At 38.7% G+C, this 21,687-nt stretch overlaps 1 protein-coding gene across 1 annotated transcript in view; it reads left to right on the top strand.

Moving 5' to 3' along the window:
- The first annotated feature begins 5,587 nt into the window (after positions 1 to 5,587).
- The window catches only part of LOC139726569 (uncharacterized), a 69,572-nt gene continuing 53,472 nt past the window's right edge, over positions 5,588 to 21,687 (top strand). The window contains exon 1 of the mRNA XM_071637561.1: positions 5,588 to 5,686. The gene's annotated coding sequence lies outside the window, so the exon portion shown is untranslated. The remainder of the gene's footprint in view (positions 5,687 to 21,687) is intronic.

Below are 21,687 nucleotides of genomic sequence, written 5' to 3'. Positions count from 1 at the left end.
TAGGCAATGGGAATTTATTACTACCGAGATCAAGGAACTTATGCACTCGGAGAAAAGTATAGGTAGCTCTCTATCAAGGCAGGGGATATTGTGCTGATTGTGCATCTATTCAGTCCAAACCAACTGTATTATATGAGAACTACTATGTATTTCTATATGAGTCTAAATAAAGGAGAAGTGTGATCAGTTAATCGCAAATTGTTTGTTGTTGTTGTTTTTTGTTCTGATATCTTTTTTTAATTGGTTGTGGGTTGTTTTATGGCTTGTCAGTTCAGAGACCATCAATAGTGCCAGGGTCCTCTGAAATATGCACTTTGTGGTTCTTTCCTTATTTCTTCCGAAGGTATTTCAGCAACAACAACAAAATCAAACAAGTAATTTACTCCCTGCTGTGACAATGTAATTCATTGTGTAACATCCCAACAGAAATATAAATAAGTAAAGAGATTCATGGTCTTGAAAAAGAAAAAAGGTTCACTTGGTTGTATATGAGAAGTATGATATAATATTTGTCGCTGTCATCACTCCTGGTTTCAAGATTACTCTTGTTTTCTTACATAATCTCTTAAATGCCGATAAAAGTATGAAAGCCAGGAAATGACACAAGGCACATGAGATATACTCTACAAGACTTATATTAACCCTTTCTTTGCCTAATTCTGAATTCCCATAGATTTGATACACATGCCGCCAGGTACCCGTAGGGAATGGGTTAAGATATTCTGAAGGAAAAAAAATAATGGTTTTATGCCTTTAGTTTAACCCTTTCACACAAAACACAAACCATCCTTATTCTTCTTTCGCACTTAAATATAAGATGTCTTTTTCATAGCCCGATCAAGATGGTCTGAAAATAACACAGAAAAAAAAGACTGGTACTTAGGAGTCATCTTTAATAAGAGACTCACGGGGAACCGCATATTAAAGATCTTACTAAAAGATGTAAACGGAATGTATACGCGAAATTGTGTGGTGAGGTACAAGACTACGCGTACATAGCAATTATTCGTCTTAAATGGATTGATGTTAAACATTTATATACGATTCGGCTTTTTTTTTTACATTAACAAGGTTCTAAATTCTGAGCAGTGGATATGAAGCTCTATTTCACTGGTACAAAAAAAAGGCACATCTCTCAAAGCACTGCGTGTAGAACTGGATGAAATTCCACTTGATGTACTAGAGAATTTTTCACTGTAAAGTACAGGAAGAGAATACAGTAGATACAAACATACCAAATACAGGAACGAGTCATGTGCTTAAAGTGGTGTGTTGCCGACTCATTCAGTGCACGTTTATAATGCCCTACCAAGATTTTGGAATGGCATTAAAGGGACTGTACAGTACTGGTTGAGGTGAGGATTCATGTTTTGAACATTCCTAAGTGAGATAAAGAGAAACTTCTTATGAAATATGAAAGAGCATGTGCTTTTAAGAAGGATTCAACTTTTATTTGATGAAAATTGGTTTTCAAATGGCTGAGATGTCAAAAAAGTGATAATGATAAAAGGCGACAGGCATGCACGCCTTTTATTAGGATCTCTTTGTTTCACCTCGTTTTTGGATATCTCAGCCATTTAAAAACTGATCTTCATCAAATAAACGTTTGATGCCCCTTAGAATTGCATGCTTTTTGACATTAATTATCATAGAGTGGTTTCTGAATATCTCACAAAACGTTAAAAGCTAAATCCTCACCTCGACCAGAACTGTTACACACCCTTTAAAATTTTTTGAAGAATATAATAAATGAAATAATTTCTCCGCTCATTTATACTTTCAATCAATCTTTATCTAGTGGCAATGTCCCAGATAATATGAAAATCGCTCGAGTTGTTCCCATATACAAAAAGGGTCCAAAAGAATTTGTAAATAATTACCGCCCGATATCTCTTTTAACCTCAGTTTCAAAAATTCTCGAAAGGCTTGTTTATAAACGAACTCTTAGATTTCTTGTTAATTGCAATATTCTTTCCAATTTCCAATTTGGATTCAGAAAACAACATAGCACAACTCACGCATTATTAGCTTTCATTGATAAATTAGCTCATGCTTTAGATGATGCTTCCCACACACCATCGGTGTTTTTCTCGATTTTTCGAAGGCGTTTGATACCATTGACCATATTATTTTGCATTATAAGTTAAGCCATTACGGTATCCATGGGAGGGCTTTAGAGTGGTTTAAAGACTATCTCACAAACAGAAAACAATTTGTTTACATAAATGGTTATGAGTCAAGGTTGACGTCAACTTCTTGCTGTGTCCCCCAGGGTTCTCTTCTTGGCCCACTTTTATTCATCCTGTACATCAACAATCAACCAAAATTCGTCACAGATTCTTTCTCTATTTGTTTCGCTGATGATACAAATTTATTTCTGTCTCACCGCAATCCCAATACCCTTGTAAGTATAGATGATGAATAATGAATTGAAATCTGTTCAGTCCTGGATTTATGCTAACAAGTTATCATTAAATGTTGATAAAACACATTATAATATGTTATTTAGCAATTCCTTGCAAGTTATTCCTGATGATGTTAAGATTCAGGGCCGGCGCAGTGTTTTCAAAAGTGTGGGGGCCCACTTCCGGGTTTCATGAGCTAACAAGCAAAAAAAAAAAGGGTCCTCAGCTCATCTCTCCCCGTCCCCGTCCACTTCCGGGTTTCTTCATCTGACAAGCAAAAAAAAAAAAAAAAAAAAAAAAAAAGGTCCTCAGCTTATCTCCCCCCTCCCATTTTAGTGCCACTTACGTACTTCCGGGTTGAAAAAAGTGTGGGGGCCCAAAGTGATGACACCTTATGTATTCCTTTGTATGGTGCACAAAAAGTGTGGGGGCCCGAGCCCCCACGGCCCCCACGGCCCCCACGGCTGCGCCGCCCCTGATGAGATTAATGATATTAACCTAATCCGAGTAGATAGTACTAAGTTTTTAGGACTTTACTTCGATAGCGACCTCTCCTGGAAAACTCACTTTAATCTTTTAAGCAAAATTTTGTCACGAAACACAGGAATCCTAAACAAACTGAAACATTTTTTGCCCAACCATATTTTGCAGATTGTATATTTAACCATGATTTCCCCATATCTTAACTATGGAATTCTTGCGTGGGGTAACGCATCCAAATACTTGCTGAATTCGCTTTTTCTTCTTCAAAAGCGAGCGATCAGAACTATTAACCATGCTGGGTATTTATCTCACACAAACGCCTTATTTCAGAAAAATAAGATTTTAAAACTGATAGATTTGTTTGGTTATAACTTAGGTATTTTTATGTATGAATTTTCCTCAACAGATCCTCCTGATGTTTTTTACAGATGTTCATAAGAAACAATTCTGTCCATCACTATCCAACTCGCCAGAGTGATGCTTATCACCTTCCACGCACTCGAACAATTTTCGCTAAAAAACACAATTATGTATACAGGTCCTAAATATTGGAATGATCTCCCAACAAAGGTTAAAGGGATGGTACAGTATTGGTGGAGATGAGAATTGGGCTTTTAACTTTTTGCGAGATACCAAGAAAACACTTATGATATAGTACAGAGCATACCATTTTAAGAGAAATTCAAAGTTTATCTGACGAAAATCGGGTTTGGAATGACTGAAACATCCAAAAACAGAGTAAAACAAAGCGATCATATAATAAGCCAGTTCGTAATTAGCTCATGTGATGTGCACGTTGGTACAAATGACCTTTCTATTTTCTTAGTTGGTTAGGCACTTCACTCATATTCAAAGCAACATAATGCATACCGGTAAGTTTGCCCGGCGTAACAATTTATGGAATTCGTGTAAAACAAAAAATGATCTTGCACAGCGAGACCACGTGACCAGAATGGTCTGCCAAACAACCCTCGGGGGAAGCATCCATTTCTTTGTTTTGTATTGAATGATTTAAAACATGTTTATATTCGTAATGACAAATACCAGGTTTTCAGTCAGGTGGATGTAATGGCAAGTATCATGTACAAGGATTGCATGAATAATCATTATATGACAGATGCTTATCTCTGTGAATTAAAAAACCATCATGCGTTTTGGTACCAATGACCTTTTTCTGCTCATGCGCAAAGTAGAACTATACGAGCTGACTTATACAAAGTGTGGGTCCCACACTTTATTAGAATCGCTCTTTTTTTGATATCTCAGCCATTTCAAATCCAATTTTCATCAAATAAACGTTGAATTCCTCATAGAATTACAGGCTCTTTCATATTTCATGAGAGGTTTCTCATTTTCTCACCAAAAAATTTTAAAAACCTGAAATTAAGTCTCAACCAAAACTGTACGATCCCTTTAAAAGCTGTTTGTCATTGTCATCATTTGAAAAAGCGTAAACTCAGACAGCATGTATTGAATAGCTACAACACACAAGTGCACTAACATTCCTTTTTATTATGCTCATGGCTGCTCTGTTATACTACTCGGTTTTTGCCATGTGAACAGACTCATGCATACCGTATACATTTTAGTTGCATGATCTCTCAAATTCCTGCCCATCGGTGTTTTTCCTTTCTCTTCTAGTATGACCTTGGTCGTGTCGCATATAGCGTCATAGTTTCCCCTTCTTTCTTTCTTTCCTTTTTTTATGCGTCATTGCAGCTGGCTGGTATATCACATATAGGAATTGCAATTGATTCATGTTTTTCATTTTTCGAATCTTTCCCCGTGTCTATGGAAGCCGGAATGTTTAAACCCTGAAATTATGTAGTGCTTAATATTCACGTCATTATCACCCCCATGTCAAAATTGCTATTAGAGCAACTGCTATAGTGTGCAGCATGTGGTTACTTGTTCTCATTTTATCACACACATAAATATGTGTGAGAAGAATCTTCTGTGCCCCGAGTATTAATAGTCATTCTCTTTTGTTTATCCTTACTTTTGGTCTAGCATTGTACCCATGCTCCTTATCCTGTTCCCCCACACTAGGCTTTTGTTGGGACCTACATTCAACAAGCTTTGCTTTTTAGTAGGTTCCATCGTATTTCTCTGGCACCCTTTACTTTGATTGTAAATGACACATCGACCGTTATGTATTATTTTTGTATTCCTATTTCTTCATGTATATAATATCCAAGCTGGACATTCTGTATTATCATATTTTGTTATATATCATGTATTTTCCATCGAGAAATACAATAATAGTATTGAAATTGAAATTGAAATTGAAATGCATCGCCAACAGCTGTATTCAAAAGAAAACTGAAGTGGATATAAAAAAAAAAAAAAAACAATGAAAGCATGATCTCCTTCCTTGGCGGAGGTCACCAACGTTACTCGGTATAGAACAGGGGTGGGCACTAGTACCTCCTTGGTCAGATCGACTCAGATCTCTTTGTCAGTCAGGAAGACGAGTTTCGTCTGAAGAGTTCATCTCGTCTCACTTCCCGGGATGCGGGATCAGTGGACCTTCTTCGCTGGGAAAAGTCATTAGTAGAGGGCGTCCTCAAAACCGAGGCTAGGCGTACGCGCGTAGTGCTAGTGCTAGCTACTCAGCCACGATCATCTAAGCATACTTGAAGGCAGGCAAGAGGCCGGCGGGCGCGGGCAGCCGTCATACGTCAGCCGTCACAGCAGCACAGCTATAGGCGGGCGATACCCAGTAGGCCTACTCATTCTCAGAATTTTCTCACAGAGACCAAGGAACAGGATGATAGAATGTCAAACACCTAACGTTAGTAAGTATGAAGTGTATGTGTGTTTCCAGTGGTAAAAATATGACTGTTGTAACATTTATCAAGTACAATGTAGTAACGTTAGAATTAAGTGACGCCACGGACTTCGTGGTCATGGTCCTAACCGCGTAGCACCATTACAAATGAGTGGGACTGAGACTGTGATGCTAATATTAATAATAGTGTTACTCGGCGAGTTGCTGCATGTTACTGCTGGTGATTGCTGAAGACGCAATTCATGAGTCTGAGCTAGCGATGTTTGATTCATTAGTTGAAATTATTATATCCGCTGAGGAAGGAGTTTAATAAGACAAGTGTGGGCGCTAGTGACCAGTGTACTTTAGCACAGCCACAGGACTGTTCAAATGATCTCCAACATGCACAAACTCACCAGGGCCAGTGCCTTGGCCCTTGCTAGCGATGCCAACGGAATTTTTTTAAATTCATGTGAAGTATATTGAGTGACCATTCATTTTGAAGCTTATAACATGCTCTTTAATGTCAGTCATCATATTTTTGTGAAGTAGTGGCAAGTATGCAAATGAGCTCATCTATTACGTATGCATGTTCTTAAAAGTCAGTTCGGGAAACCCACTCACAAGGGGGGCCCCTCCTTATAAGTAACCCGTCCCCCTTATAAGTAACCACGTCCCCCTTATAAGTAACCCCCGGGGCACCCCTTATAAGGAGTCTCCACGCTTTTTTGCAATGCAACGCGAAAATGAAAGGACTGCGGCAATTCGCTTGATTATGTCCATAAAGCTTCACAAGTTTCCTAGTTACTCACGAAATTTGAGCAAAATCGGTTTGAGGCATCATATATAAAATCATGGATTTAAATGCGATGTCAAACGACCCATGCGAATGCTGAAATGCGAGCGATTACTGGCGTGAGTGTCGCCAGGCGCGGCGGCGTGATGATTTTAGATATGATGCCTCAAACCGATTTTGCTCAAATTTCGTGAGTAACTAGTAAACTTATGAAGCTTTATGGACATAATCAAGCGAATTGCCGCCGTCCTTTCATTTTCGCGTTGCATTGCAAAAAAGCGTGGAGACTCCTTATAAGGGGTGCCCCGGGGGTTACTTATAAGGGGGACGGGGTTACTTATAAGGGGGACGGGTTACTTATAAGGAGGGGCCCCCCTTGTAAGTGGGTTTCCCGAACTGAAGTGTCTGTCGGCTCCTCCTGGCTGTTCGCAAGAAATGCATTTGAGACAATATAATTGTAAGAAAAATGATATATTAGCATTGAAAGAGCATTTACAACAAATATTTTATTTGACTCAACATCTAATATACTCAGAAGCTTTTTTTTTGTTGTAGACCTATACTCGGGGAAAATTTAGTGTAATATGCAAATGAGATCGCAATGTACAACACTACAATGCATCACATTTGCCGCAATACCAAGACTATTTTATTAATCCTTACCTTACTACAGGTAAACCTTTGATTATGAGAAAAATGTAGCGCCTTCTTCACCTTGATATTATTACACAGTATGTAACAATACATAGGATCTATAGCCTACAATACATGTTTGCATACATAATTATGCAAATGAGCACATCATCAAGCTTCATTTGACATGCCTGCACTGCTGTAAGATAATCTGCCTGTAGTCAGTGATGGAGTGGTTCGTGGGATTTGAACCACAAGGGCAAAGTTTGTGTAATGTACAATATAGATTGTATTGCTGGTCTTGCAAATAAACATTAGATCTATTTTGCAAAGATATGTAACAATTACATGGTCATGCGTTATTACTCAACTTAATTTACATATTACAGGATACACAACTTGTAGTACATACCATGAAGACTCATACATTTTTCAATCAGTACTGAAATGAAAGTTTACCACAGCATTGAGATATGATGTCAACATAAAGAGAGTAACTTTGTCATGTTGATATAAATATTAAGCATCACAAGTCACTAACTTCGTATTTTTTAGTGATCTGATTGGGGGCACATGCCCCCCCCCCCCCCCATTTTTATTCCACTTTTGTCCCAGTTCAATTGTTTTTTCCAAATGCAATCCAATCTGGGGCACACTCAACTTCTTCCCCTTCTTCAAACCTTACCTACAATTTCCCTAAAACACCAGGGAAAAACACAAACAGTAACAAGAAGGTAGGTCTGCAACTGTTTCATAAATATTTTTGTATCAGTTGAATTGTTCATTGAAATCTAGATAAAGTTAATCCTATAGTGGCTACACCTAACGTTACAGGAACCAAAATGATAGATGTGATATTCCTTATAAAAAATAAAAAATAAATAAATTCATAAATAAATTAAAATCTACAACATGTTGTAGTTTAAAAATCAAAATGATGGATGATTCATTATTGCATTTCAAGAACTAAATAAACCAGGAAAAGATAAACAGTACCCTTCTCCAATCAGTTCATACACTCTCGCGACCATCTCACAACCAGATATCCCATTGACTAATACACACTTTCCTCCCATATCGCCGGTTCAGGCAGTAGACATGCCCCGGGATTTCCCCGTCGGCGGTTTTTTTGCGATACGATGATAGGCAGCAAGTTTGGTATCATTAGAAAGCTGACATTTCACTCGGTCAGAATATGTATGAAAACTGCTGAAGTGAAAACTTAAATCTAGGGGTATGAAAATAGCCTTCAAACTTGCTTTTTTAACACCCAATTCAGACAAGCTCGAAAAAATCCTGTTAAATTTGATATACATACTCAAAATTATTCAGATTTTTTTCATAAATCCGTAGCAGTAGTGTTTACTGATCGATCTACGCAAGTGCGCTCACGTACAAATACCGAAATCTCGTGTATCACGATACTTTCTAATGTGATGCTTAGCTCAGTTTGCAGTGACGCGATTCAAAATGGTGGCTTCCATGACTCGTTCGGACCATTTTCACGGCTCATTTCAAGTGCAAAATCCGTAAACAATTTATCGTTCAATGCTATCGCAACATATATTTTAACCATTTACAAACATCAGGTTGTAAATATATGAAGTTTCGAGTGAGACTGAAGGTAAATTGATTGCAAAAATCAACGAAATTGTAACCATGTTTAACACGTCAACAGAGTATACATAGGAAAACGCGCGTCCGATCTGGCATCACTACCCTTGCCCCACTACTAGCCCGACCAGATGCCATGCACTAGCACAGCGTCTGACGGTATGTGATACATATCTACAAACCCCTCGAACACGGCCACACAACAACAAAACTGTTGAAAATTTCTACATTCTTATAATCACAAATATTACGAAACACTCGTGTGAATTGAAATGCTTGGACTATGAGCATGGTATATCATTCAATCCATAGTGAGTCCTCATGCAACATACACTGTACACTACGGTTTGACTCCCGTATGCCATGTACACAGTTTAAGCAGTGCCTCAGTCAACACAGCGCAGGCGCAGATCCCCGAAAGGCATAATTCATGTCGCCCCAGAACCCACCGAGAATGCCTGCTGCCCCACCGCTCAACTCCCGATTGCCTACAGAATATCGTTATCTCGACTATCGGCTGTGCGATCGCAGCAAGGAGAGAGCTAAAAATATCTTGGCCTCTTCTCTCTCGGGCTCTCTCCGCTCCGTGATGCGCTTGCAGGGTCTTACCTCGTTGCTGATTGGCTTAGCCACGACTGCATTGGCCGCGTGTATTGTGTGCATCGTGTCTCGCTTGCTGCATCGCTTGCATGCACAGTGCGTGTAGTCACTGCACACTATCCCGCTCTCGTAACCCGTTTGTATGTACTCTAACAGCCTCGCAGCGCACCGCTGGTATCGGGTAGGTCGCTCGCTATGGAAATCTAACATTTCCAACATTGATCTATGCACTTCAAACATCCTCGCACATACATTGCACATACTCGCACACGGTAAAAGTAGTATCAAAACACAGATAAATCGCTCGAGAATCCATAAAAAAATATCACGAGGATGAAAAAAAATTGCATGTATGACCAAAACTACTCCTTTGATGACATATTCCTGGTACAGATTGCCGGAAAATTCCATATTATAGGGCGAAATTATACGAAAAATTTGCTTTGTTTTCCAATGAGCAACGGAGGTGTACGTGGTATCAACGTAAAGCTTATGAATGGAAGTAAGCGATGATGTCATTTTCGGAAGGCATTGTGGGAGAGCAAGCTGACCAATGAGGGAAAACCTTTCATAGTTGAAAGCGATAGCAAACGGATCATCAACCGATACTAGTTTGCCGTCGTCTGCTATGGTAGGGATCAACGGCATGGTGCGTGCAGTGCGCTGAGTGAGACATGACGTCATCGCTCATGAACGGTGGGAGTGCAAACCGACTGAGCAAAAAAGTCAAATTTTAACCGGAATGCTGATCATCGCTGGGCGACTCAAAATAAATCTTCCCCAGCTTTGAGCGATGCAAATTGCGCATGCTTGACCGGAAGTGCTTCGTAGCGAGCACACAGCGTGTGCGCTGATGGGGTCAACACCCCTTGTCGATCTCTTTTGTGCGTGCGCTGCAGAGTTTGTACCGCCCGCACGGTCGACAGTGCCCCCTTTGCCCACCATTGGCAGTGCCGCCGACATTTTGAATTATGTCTGTCTTTTTACGATTTCTGCGACGTACAGGATTAAAAAAAGTGTCATTTTTGGTAAGTTGTGAAATAGTTATCTCAATATCGATAGCCAAAGACGGTAGCTAAATAGATTAAGTTTTCATTGTATGTAGTCGAGTAACAAATGGTGCAGTAAATTCAAAATAGAGTCGGCGCCCGGAATCCTAAGATCACGTAGTGTCCACACTGTACAGCCCTGTCGTGACTTACACTTGTGTACAGCGACAGGGCTGTGTATAGTTAGGGGCCCCACCAAATGGCGTTTACGCGAGATTGATACAGCGGCGAGGCCGATTTCCACAGTATACTGTCTATGCCATATATTTCGCGAGTCTAAATTTTCGCGAATCGGGAATCCCCAATGGTTTCACGATCATGGAGTCCGGCACTGAACGGAAAATGTAGACGCGTACGTCACATCCACATCGGGGATCAGAGTCAATATTTTTGTGTGTCTTAACCCTAACTAGGCCGGGGGGGGGGGGGGGGGCCTCCGAGGCCCCCCTTGACGTTCCGCGCGATATATCGCTATCGCGAAAAGCTATCGCCGCGACGTTTAATGACTTTTTTCTTTCGAGTCTCCCGCATCTTTTGACACCAAATTTGCAATGCCCGGGCGCGCGGTTCCGAAGTTGCGCATAAATATGTGCGTGCATGTCAGACCAAAAATTGCTCAAAAACGTGAATTCGTGTACAATTTCAATGAAAACTGTGCTTACAGGCAAATTTCATAAAAGCATGATTATTTTGGGGTTTTATTGATTAAAATCAATTAAAGGGGCATTCTGGATGATTTTCATAATTTCACATCATGTAGTACATAAATTGACAGCTCCATGTACAGATTTGTGGAATTTACTGTGGTCCTTGAGCAGAGAAACCAATAAATTGAAAATCTTAAACAAATTACACTGAACAGTGTTGATGACATCAGAGCCTCATATATTTCAGAAATACAGCAGTGTAATTCCATTACAATACCGCTTGCTCGACAAGTTCACCTGTGAAAAATGTATGCATGCCTTCTTCTTTTGTTCTGCTTCCTTGAGCCCCAACTCATGCATTCTTATGGTGAGGCTGCCATGTCATCATCCTTGTTCATTGCAATTTGTTATAGATGTTGAAAACATTCTCATTCCTCATCCCGATCACTATAAACTCTTAAACTCTGTATAAAGTTTAACTAATTAATAGTTGTTCAAATGTAAAAGTCTGAAAATCATCCGGAGGTCCCCTTTAATAACATATTTTCTTGTTCAGAACAATATTGCGGACAAATTTCATCGAAAAAACAATGAAAAACATAAAAAAAAAACAACGAAATACATTTTTTTAAGAATTTTTTTTTCTGATAGCACAATTTTTTTCTCTTACATTTGCTAAGGACACTAAAAAGAATATTCAACACAAAAAAATGTGCCTGTTTTGAGCATTATTTAGTGATTTATACCAAATTGTCTGATTTCATGCACAGTTATGCATAAATTAGCATAATTCAGCATAAATGGTAATTTTTTTAAAATTAACTTCATGGTACTTTAGATTACATCATAGGCAACGTGTGTGCCAATTTTCGTCGCGATTGTGCGGCCGAGATCTGGGGGGGGGGGGGGGGCCTGGGAGGCCCCCCAGCTCTATCATCTACCTAAATAGCCCGGCCTAGTTAGGGTTAATTTGCAAAAATAAAAACCTCGTGAAATATTCAGCGTATACAGTAGCATCTTTCATCCTCCCTTTCTCCTATTTTTCCTTTGGTCTTCAACTTTTTATTCTCGGAAGGACTCCCTGATGTCCCTCGACTAATTTAACAGCCAATTTGACCATAAATACAACTCTAACCTAACCCTACACCCTAACCCCTAACTTAATCTTGCTTGCTAACACACAGGTGCACGCGCACTGTGATGGAGCAGATTTCACGATTTTGCCAAGTTTTAACACTTATATATGGGTCATTCCACGGGGTTGGGGCAACAGCACTTTTTTGTGTTCCTAAGGAATTGCTCGCTTTATCCTGAAAATTTCTTTAGGTATTTGATGTTGCAATGTGGTTTTGTGGGAAGGTAATTGTGTTGGTGATTACTTGACGAAGAAATAAAAACGTTGAATCACAAGAGTTGGTGCCGGTGTGTCTTTTAGTGATGATGTCTATGCTCTTTTTTTGGGTACCAAGTGTGACATCTAAAAAGGTTGTTTCCAGTTGAAGATATCTGATTGACAGATAAACAAAGTCAGAATCAGATGGTCACAATTGATAAAGCAACATTTGTTTATCAGCAAAACAGTAATAGGATAGCAAATGAAAAGTGACTTCAAGTCATAAATCATTCCTCAACCACAGGCATACCACCGTTACATGCGATGTCCTAGTTGAATTTTTTTGGTAACGGTGGTATTGTGGTAGATTACTTGCATTCATAAATTATCCTTTCCATGGCTATGTGTCAGAAATAAAGGGCAGGTGGTAGGCAACTTTTCATCAAAAGATCAGCTTTGAAAACATAGGTTTATGTTATGTAAATTAATGGAGGGTCGCCGGTGTTTTGAGCGATGTCCTGGCTGATTTTGTAACGGTGGATCACATTTCATGGCATGCACAAAAAAAGAGAGACTGGAGAAGAGACCTTGCTGTATCAGGAGGATGGGAGGTAAGCTGAAAACCATGTGCACATAAATCAATCTGATATTGTGCCCTCTGATCGAATCCCTGCAGTGGCTGATCTTCCAGCAATGTCCCTGTAATGGTGGATTGGATTTCCAAGAAGTTCTCCTTTTTAAAGTGACATAAATGAGGCGATATATATTGACACTTGTTTCATGACATCAATTTAACCCATCATGAAAATGTGTCAACATATTATAATGGAGAAAGTGTTTTTAAGTTGAAAAAATCATCACCAATAGTCCAGAATCTCTTATAACAGTCCCACATACCTCTTTTCATGTAAGTGCAAACTGTAAGTGAGACATTGCCCTTTTTATTCCAGAGTTGCTATAAAGGCCTCAAAGAAAGTAATATCTTTATTACTAGAATTCTGTACAGACAGGTTTTGATTGTTAGCCAACGTGTTTCATTTGCAATTAGGCATATTTTTTCCACCAAAATATGTTAAGTTAGTATGGACTGAATCCTCAGAAACCGACTACGATCAGGTAGTCTACTGGCACTAGATCAGGTAGTCTCTCTACGTCCTGTGAAACATCAGTTCTGGTTGTGGGATTTGTGTCAGGATAGAAATATTACTTTGTGCATAATGATGCATGACCACAGTCCAATTCATTTTAAGCTATCTGGTAGACCAATTAATATTCCTCTTGCTTGGTAGCCTCTTGTTAACTTTGCGGTCAGGAGTGGGTCTGACTTTATAGCCGACAGTACATTTTGCATGAAGCCACCGAACAAGAGCTAGATTTATTGGTCTATAATTTTGGTAATCTTCCCCAAACTACACCCTCTCCAAATAAATTAATTGATAAGAAATACAATTTTAGTAATAAAAAAAACAACAAATGAAGAATGATGAGTGCTGAAAGTTGATGGATTCACAACTTCTTCGTGAAGAATGTTGATCAACCTGTCAGCGTGTGTTTTTTTTTTTTTTTTTCCATTTCACTAACCTTGAAATTTGAGTGGGTATTTGTTATATGGAAAAGCAAAAGCATGTGTGATTATTTTCAATGTTGATTTTTAATGCAATATATATATTTTAAATATATGTATTAATTTTAACAACTATTTGTGCTTACCAATTATTTGTTTGCATGTTCACATTTAATGTTTTATCCACTTATACGTTCAGGGATGACATCATTATACTGCAATTAATATTCAATTCTGTTGTGTGTCCATGTAAGTGAGGAAAATTAAAGTAATCAAATTCAACAAGCTACAGTATTTTTGGAACGTATCGACCATGTGCTGTCGTTGTAATGCCATGTCTTGACATACTTGTAGTTTAGCAGAAATAAGCTAGTACATTTTTTCGTACATCTCTTCGGTAATGCATCAAAGTTCTCAGAGTTATAATTGTATGGAAGACAAACTCTTACCTGTTCATTGCTACACATTTTAGAAGCTTGCCTGGATGTGATGTATACCTACGCTTGAGTTTATATTGAGTTTGCATCAGGTGAATGATACTGGACAACTATCAAAATTCAGTAATGTAAACCATTCGATATGACTATTACAGGGACATGATATCCATGTAACAGTAATACAAATCAAAATGATAAGTTGAATAAGTTATTTTTGTCAAACACCAATCATTGAGTACTCAAACATTATGTGTTCTTACTCTCCTTCATTTACCAGGTCAAGAAAAAGTTATGTGAATGAGAATAAAGTAACAGTTGTACACATCTACTGCTCGGACAAAGTCATAAAATCTAAATGTTTGCAGTTTTATAGAAAAAAAGGGGGGGATGCACACGTTGTGCCAAAAATAAACATTTTGCCATGCATTCATCCATTTTTTTTTTCACCAGGATGCAATTTGCCATACACATGTGTACATTTGATATCATTTCAAGTATCACAAGTTTTATATCATTATCAGACTGATTCTTTGCCATTGTACCACCATTTCGGGGACATTATGTCCATGTAACAGATGCATGCACATTTTAAGGTAATGTCTTAAAAGAGATATTGACATTTTAAAGTAATCAAAGATTTAGAAATTATAAGATTTAACAGTCTTTTTGTATTTACACAGAAAAAGACATGATTCAAAAGACAAACTGAAGTGGAAACTTGAACAGGATTAGTATGATTTTGAAAATCACTTGTAAATAATTTCTTACATTCTCGTTTCAACTTTAATATTTAGTTCTTTTATTTCCATCCAAAGAATTTGACATTCAAGGTGTTTTTCTGCTAGTACAACAGTAGTAGTATTAATTGATCCTGTGGTAAAAAGTGAAATTTGGTATGTAATGACCCTTGATGGACATTTAGTTATAATGCTCCCAATTATACCTCTGTTACAGAGACATGATGTCCATGTAATGGTGGTAACATCAAAAATGGAAGGTTAGGCCAGAAAAAGTGGTCAAGTATTTCCAAAGAAAATTATTGCATTCTGATTAGGCATGATTTCTCTTCAATACCTAGTTCTACATACCATCATAAATTGAATTTCTTTGCTTGGTGAGAAAAAAGAACAACACAGAACATGGTACTGCTATACACAAGGAGTCTCATGTTCCATTTATTGATGCTCTATCTGTCAAAATACTTGTACCATGTTGAAGAATGTGGAACAAAGTGATTAACAATTTTGTTAGTAAAAAGTTTCTTAGGAGTGATTGAGATCAACTCCTTTTATTTTGAAGGTAAGCAAGTATAGTCTTAGCAAGGATGATAAATGATGTCCAAGTAATGGTGGTATTTTGTCAAATCTTGTTTCTCAGTTTACTCAAATATGAAGGACAGTATTTTGAAGCCATGAGTGGATTTAGTTGAAGAATTGTCCCACAAAACTTGGAATAAACAAAACAATCCATTTATCACACTTCTATTTTTGGACTCTGATGTCACAATTTTTGCCCCAACCCGATGGAATGACCCATATACAACTTGTGTCAGAAAATCGTAGGAAAATCTTGATCACTTGAAATGCTGTACTGTACACAAGCACAATACGAATACATTCAGTGCATGCTAAAGGGTCGGTCATTTGGTCTGAATGAATGTAGCAACAAAGCGGCTTTTTCTATGGTGTCGTTGAAAAGCTAAAATTTGTTTTTCTCTTTTCCTCGGCCAAGTCTTGCTTGAGCGGTTGTAGCTTCAAAGCCGTTGAGCGCGTGCGCGAGCGTGTGCTGCCACTTACAGTGTATATCTTCCTCTTTCTTTTCTAAATTCTTTCATTTTCAGGTAAAATCTATACGTTCCCTTTCCTTCCCATCAATCCTTTCTTTGTGGTTTTCCTCTTGTCCAACTTTCTCAATTTTTAATTTAACTGCACTTTCTACCTAATTGTTCTGTGTTTCCTTCATGGGTTGTTTTTCCCTACATCTACAAGGGTCTTTCCTTTTTATCATCACCAATATCTTTTTCTTATGTGTTGTTCTAATGAATCGTTTACTTCATTTCCTTTTCAAGCTGTATAATTCTTCTTTCTTCCTAATCATCTTTGCTTTCATCCGGTTGTGATTCATCTCTTATTTTATCATTCTACCTAGTGCTTTTCTGTTCGAGTTCAATCAATATTTTTTCTCTTTTCTGTCCACTTTTCTTTTCAAACATATCCATCTCTTTCTTACTTTCCTTTATAATGCAAGTTTCTCTTCTCTCTTTCCTTCTATTGTCTTGTAGTGTACTCTCTATTTTGTAAACCTTTTGTTCATTTTTCCAGGTTTTTTTATAACTTTTTTTTTCATATCCTTTTTCCCTTTTCCTTACCTTTTTTTAAAGGTTTTATATTCCTTCACCCTTGTCTTGTAAACACATTTTTCTCAATCTTCTTTCATTCACACACACACACACACACACACACAACATAAACAACCTCAATCCTCGATCAATCGCTACCGTGACTCGGTACAAGCTGAGAGAAAGACAGAAAAAGTAACACTATCTTTTAAAGATACCATAAGAACTTGCTATGATTGCAGTGAGATTGCTGTGAGGTGCATCTCACCTCCCTCCCTGGTGCAACACAGTTATTGCAGAGCGAACTGGCTGCGATTGACATATTCCGACAAGTGTAAAAGTGTAAAAATGAACTTTAGATATCAGAATATTGATGTTTGCAGACATTTGTGAATGATAGATGTGGTTATGTTGCACTAAACATACATTTATGCTACAGAGAAATCATTTTCTGATTCAACAGAGCATTGACATGTCTTTGCCTTTGACTTCTGATGACCTCCAGAGGTCAATGAACTTTAAAAACCAGAATATCGATGTTTTGAGACATTTGTGAATGATATATGATATGTGGTTATGATGCACTAAACATGCATCTATACGTCAGGGAAACCATTTTGTGACTCCACAGAGCATTGACAGGTTTGAACCTTTGACCTCTGATGACCTTTAGAGGTCAATGACCTCAAAATATAATATTGATCTGTAATGTCATTGGTTAATGGTAAACATTGTTAAGATGTACAAAACAAGCATATCTTTCTTACAATGAAATTGTCTTCATATTCTAAAGAGCAGACAGGTTTCCACCTTGTGACCTTTGATGACCTTGAGAGGTCAATGACCTCAGAATATCAGAATATGGAACTATGATAACATAGGTTGGTGATAAACATGGTAAAGATGTACAAAACAAGCGAATCTGTTTTACAATGACATTGTCTTCATATTCCAATGCACACAGACGAGTTTCTGCCTTTGACCTCTGATGATCTCGAGAGGTCAATGACCTCAAAATATCAGAATAGTTTGGCATCACTGATTAATGGTAAACATGATGATGTTCTAGAGAGCATTCCTAGTCCCTGCTTATTACCGAGCAATTACCTTTCACCTATGAAAATCACACAAGGTCAAAGACCTCAAATGAAATGCGAGGATATTAATCTTGATATTGCGATAGTTAATAGTTACTTGTTTATAATGTAGTGCTTACAAACCATGCATTTCTGTGACAAAAAAAAGTGGCTATTCATTCCACAAAACTTTTCAGGTAATTATCTACATCGGGTGTCTGCACAGAGCAGGAGTGTAGATCAACCTCTGTTTTCAGTTGGGGGGAGGTTTGAAAATATGTGTTCAAGCATAAGTCCATGGTGCAAAGGAGTGGAGCGGAGGGGGGGGGTATGGGTCGGGGATTGGATTTTTGCAGTTTTAGACCTGAAATCAGTAATTTCGTGCAGCTCTTGTTCCACGTGTGCGTCATCACTAATATGGGAGTTAATTGGGTGTGGGCGCATCTCACTCCCCCCCCCCCCCCCCTCCTCGAAGAAGAAGTTTTTCAATTTTTAGAATCTGATGCATCCTTGTTTTGTGGAATATTTCGAAAATCATGGATTGCCATAGTGTACCAAGTCTATATGGATGGGAACCCAGCAAGGGCAGCATTTGAGAGGGTAGGGTATTCCATTCCCATTCGAGAAAGATCCTGTCTTTTGAGAAATGAGATTCAACGATCTGGCACACATGCACTTCCGAAGGAATATCTCAAAATTTGTATCAGAGAGGTGTCGTAAGTCAGCCATCGATGGAGGGAGACGATTCGAGGGAAGGATGTGGGTGGAGGTATCCCCCTCCCACATTATGGAGCTTTTGCATTCTTTTGTTTTCAATTTAATGATGTCGTGCCACTTTGGGTTGAACTACCCTTTTGAAAAAAAAAAATGTCCATCCCCAAATGTGTAGCCATAATCAATGCATGAAGGGGAGGTTGATATAGCGAGAGAAAGAGTATGAAAGGGGCTGTCCCCAACCCTTCCCATGCGAGGGAACGTTTGCATTAAGAATACAAATTTAAAAAAATCATGTGTACACATTTATGATGGAATATTTGGGAAATTGTTAGTAAAAGGGTAGAAACCGGGGCAGTTTTCTGTCTAAAAAGCAAAAACAAAAATAAAGCAAAACAAAACAAAACAAAACAAAGTCCACATCTCAGAATTTGATGGGGTGGGGGTCAACTATCCCTGTCACCACCCCAACCCTCCTCCAAACTGATGCCCCGGTATGTGCATGTGTTATATTACTTGTTGAAAAGACTGAAAGACTGAAAATGAAATTGACACATAACTTAATGACTGACATGATGCACATAGTGTGTATTTCTATAGCAATAAAAGTGAGCAACTCAAAAGGCGTGTACTCACTTCACATGAACTTTAGCGATTACTTAGTATCCTCTGACCTCTGGAGAATATTGAAAGATATGCACCGAAATTTAAGAATATTGATGTCTGGTCTCATTGCTTTGTTATGACCAGCTGTTTATAAAAGTAATATACCGGAAAAATGCATTTTGTGTGTGTGTGTGTGTGTGTGTGTCCAAAATTGTATGCAGAGCATTCCACACACTGTTCAATTTTGACTTCCATCTACTGTATAGACCGATTCAAGCGACTGTTCATGGAAGTGCGCCCTCTTAAGGCGACGCCATAACTGGGGGCCAACCAGGCCGGGTCGCGTTTTTTTTAAAGACGGCACAGATTGGGGCATGGCGCGTGTTAAACCTATGGGAAAAACGTTGGGTTAGGGTTTTTGGTTATGGTTAGGGTTAGGGTTAGGGTTGGGGTTAGGGTTAGGGTTAGGGTTAGGGTTAGGGTTAGGGTTCGATGGTTAGGATTAGGATTAGGGTTAGGTTTAGGGATAGCGTCCCCAATAGATTTTTAGAGTCCCCACCGGGTCGGCAAGCGCCGTGCGTGCGTGGCAAGGGTGCCAGCGCTAGCGGCAGCCAGTGATTTTACCACCCGGCGCCAGCCGGCCACCTAGCTATCTCTGGCGCTGGCAGCAATCGACGCATCTGGCTTTGTGATAACTAGAGTCTACTTTTTTTTTTCGCTGGCTAATAAAAAAAATAATAATTTAAACAACTTATACCGACTATGAGCGAATGGGAAGATGGCATATACGGCTGTAGCCAAAACTTGAACTTCAAGGTAAATATCGGTACGATCCGTGAGTGTTTGTAGACTCTATTTCTTTTGCGATGACTTGGGTACTCGCGTGTAACAGAGACTCCAACCCAAAGTACCTTCTGATCTGGAGATTCTCCCGACTGAAACCCCGAGCAAACGGGAGACTCAAAGTTGATGTGTGCGAAGCGCGAAATTCCTAGGGTTCTAGATGCTCTCTGGTGCTATCTAAGGCTTATTTTTTCAACATACGATAGAAATATGCAAGAAATCCTTTCCAACGGGAGACAAAGAGCCAGGGCGGGAGAAATTAAATCTCAAACGGGAGAACGGGAGATTTTGCAAAAATGGGTTTTCGGCGGGAGATCTCCCGTCGAAAACGGGAGAGTTGGAGTCTCTGGTGTAAGCCCCATATAGATCTATTCACATTTGTGTAAGAGGATAAAAACACCTGGGGAGAACTATGGCTAGGCGTAGGCAGACGTCTTGCTAGTACTAGTAGGCCTAGACTTTTGAGAAGTTAACTGATATAATGAAATAATGAATCAGAATCTTGAGCTAGATATGGCGCTATAAATAGCAACTAATATCAGTTAACTTAAACCTTTTTAGGCTTGTGCCTTTTCTTGTGCCTTTTCTCGGGCCAGCGGGGTAGAATCTGTCTAACGTTTTTTAGATCTTGTCTAGAATTCTAGGCAACAGTCCAGACTAGACGAGTAGATCTAGACCCGTCCTATAGACCTATTGACTTCTAGAACCCTAGCTACATCCTGTATCATTTTCGGTTGTCACTAACTTACGGCAAGCCTAACTAAGTAAACCAAATGGAAGGCAAATCTAGGCGTTTCTAAGCCGTGTAAACTTAAGAAGTTAATTTACGTCGCCTGATGTCAACAACCAAAACTTCTACTGTTTAGGTCTAAGTAACCTTGCATTTAACATCGCGCTAACGCCTAAAATTATAATCTACAAAAGTGATTTTCAAATCAAACTTTCTTAATATGATTATGAAACGGACGTTTGCCACCATTCATGGCAGTTTAATATTTATAAGTATCACTTTATCAAAAATTAATTCAAATTCAGAGTTCCAGGCAAAAATTGAATATGGTCAATTCAATGCTGAACACTTAGTGAAGAAGAAAAAACAATATGAAATTATAAGAATTTAACACATCTTGAAACATTCATTTAGCTGTAGTGTAGGCTTTAAAATGTTTGTCATAATAATATAGTATAGCTAGGAAGTGTACTCTAACTTTGGTAAGTATTGCACCAAGCATTAAAAAAAAAAAAAAAAAAAATCAGTGAATTATCAAAATCTTTGATCTGAACTTGTCTTCTAAAATGAACAACTTTATTTTACGAATATGCAGTGATAGCCTAATTAAATAGAGAATCTAGTAGGCATAGGCCAAAGTTTGTTTCGAAAATCTGTGCTTTTTTAATACCGCTGTATTTCACTGTAGTGTCAGTGTAGGTCATCATGCGTCAGTGGTGTCTGAATTTCACACACTGACGTGCAGCTTCCATTTCCGGTTTCCTGTTATTTGTGCACCCAACAACTGCACAATATGTTTTGTTTTTTTTTTTCTGATCCTTCCTTCGAAGCTTTCGTGGTAGATCAATATGTCTGAATTACTCACTCTATCACAAAAAAAAAGGCATCAAATGCCGCTGAATGACTTTTCCACAGTAAGTAAACAATCACAATTTTAGCGCGGCGGTCGCCAACGCAGCGGCCGCCGGCGGCGCATGCGGCCGCGCCCGGCTAACTATGCGCGATAGGTACGCTAGGCTGCTGAGCTGCAAGCGCAACTCGCTGGGTAG

The sequence above is a fragment of the Diadema antillarum genome, unplaced genomic scaffold (genome assembly GCF_040938485.1).
Source record: "Diadema antillarum isolate AM-2024a unplaced genomic scaffold, OU_Dant_1.0 seq00000089_RagTag, whole genome shotgun sequence".
Classification (NCBI taxonomy): domain Eukaryota; kingdom Metazoa; phylum Echinodermata; class Echinoidea; order Diadematoida; family Diadematidae; genus Diadema; species Diadema antillarum.
This window is presented reverse-complemented; position numbering and strand designations above follow the sequence as displayed.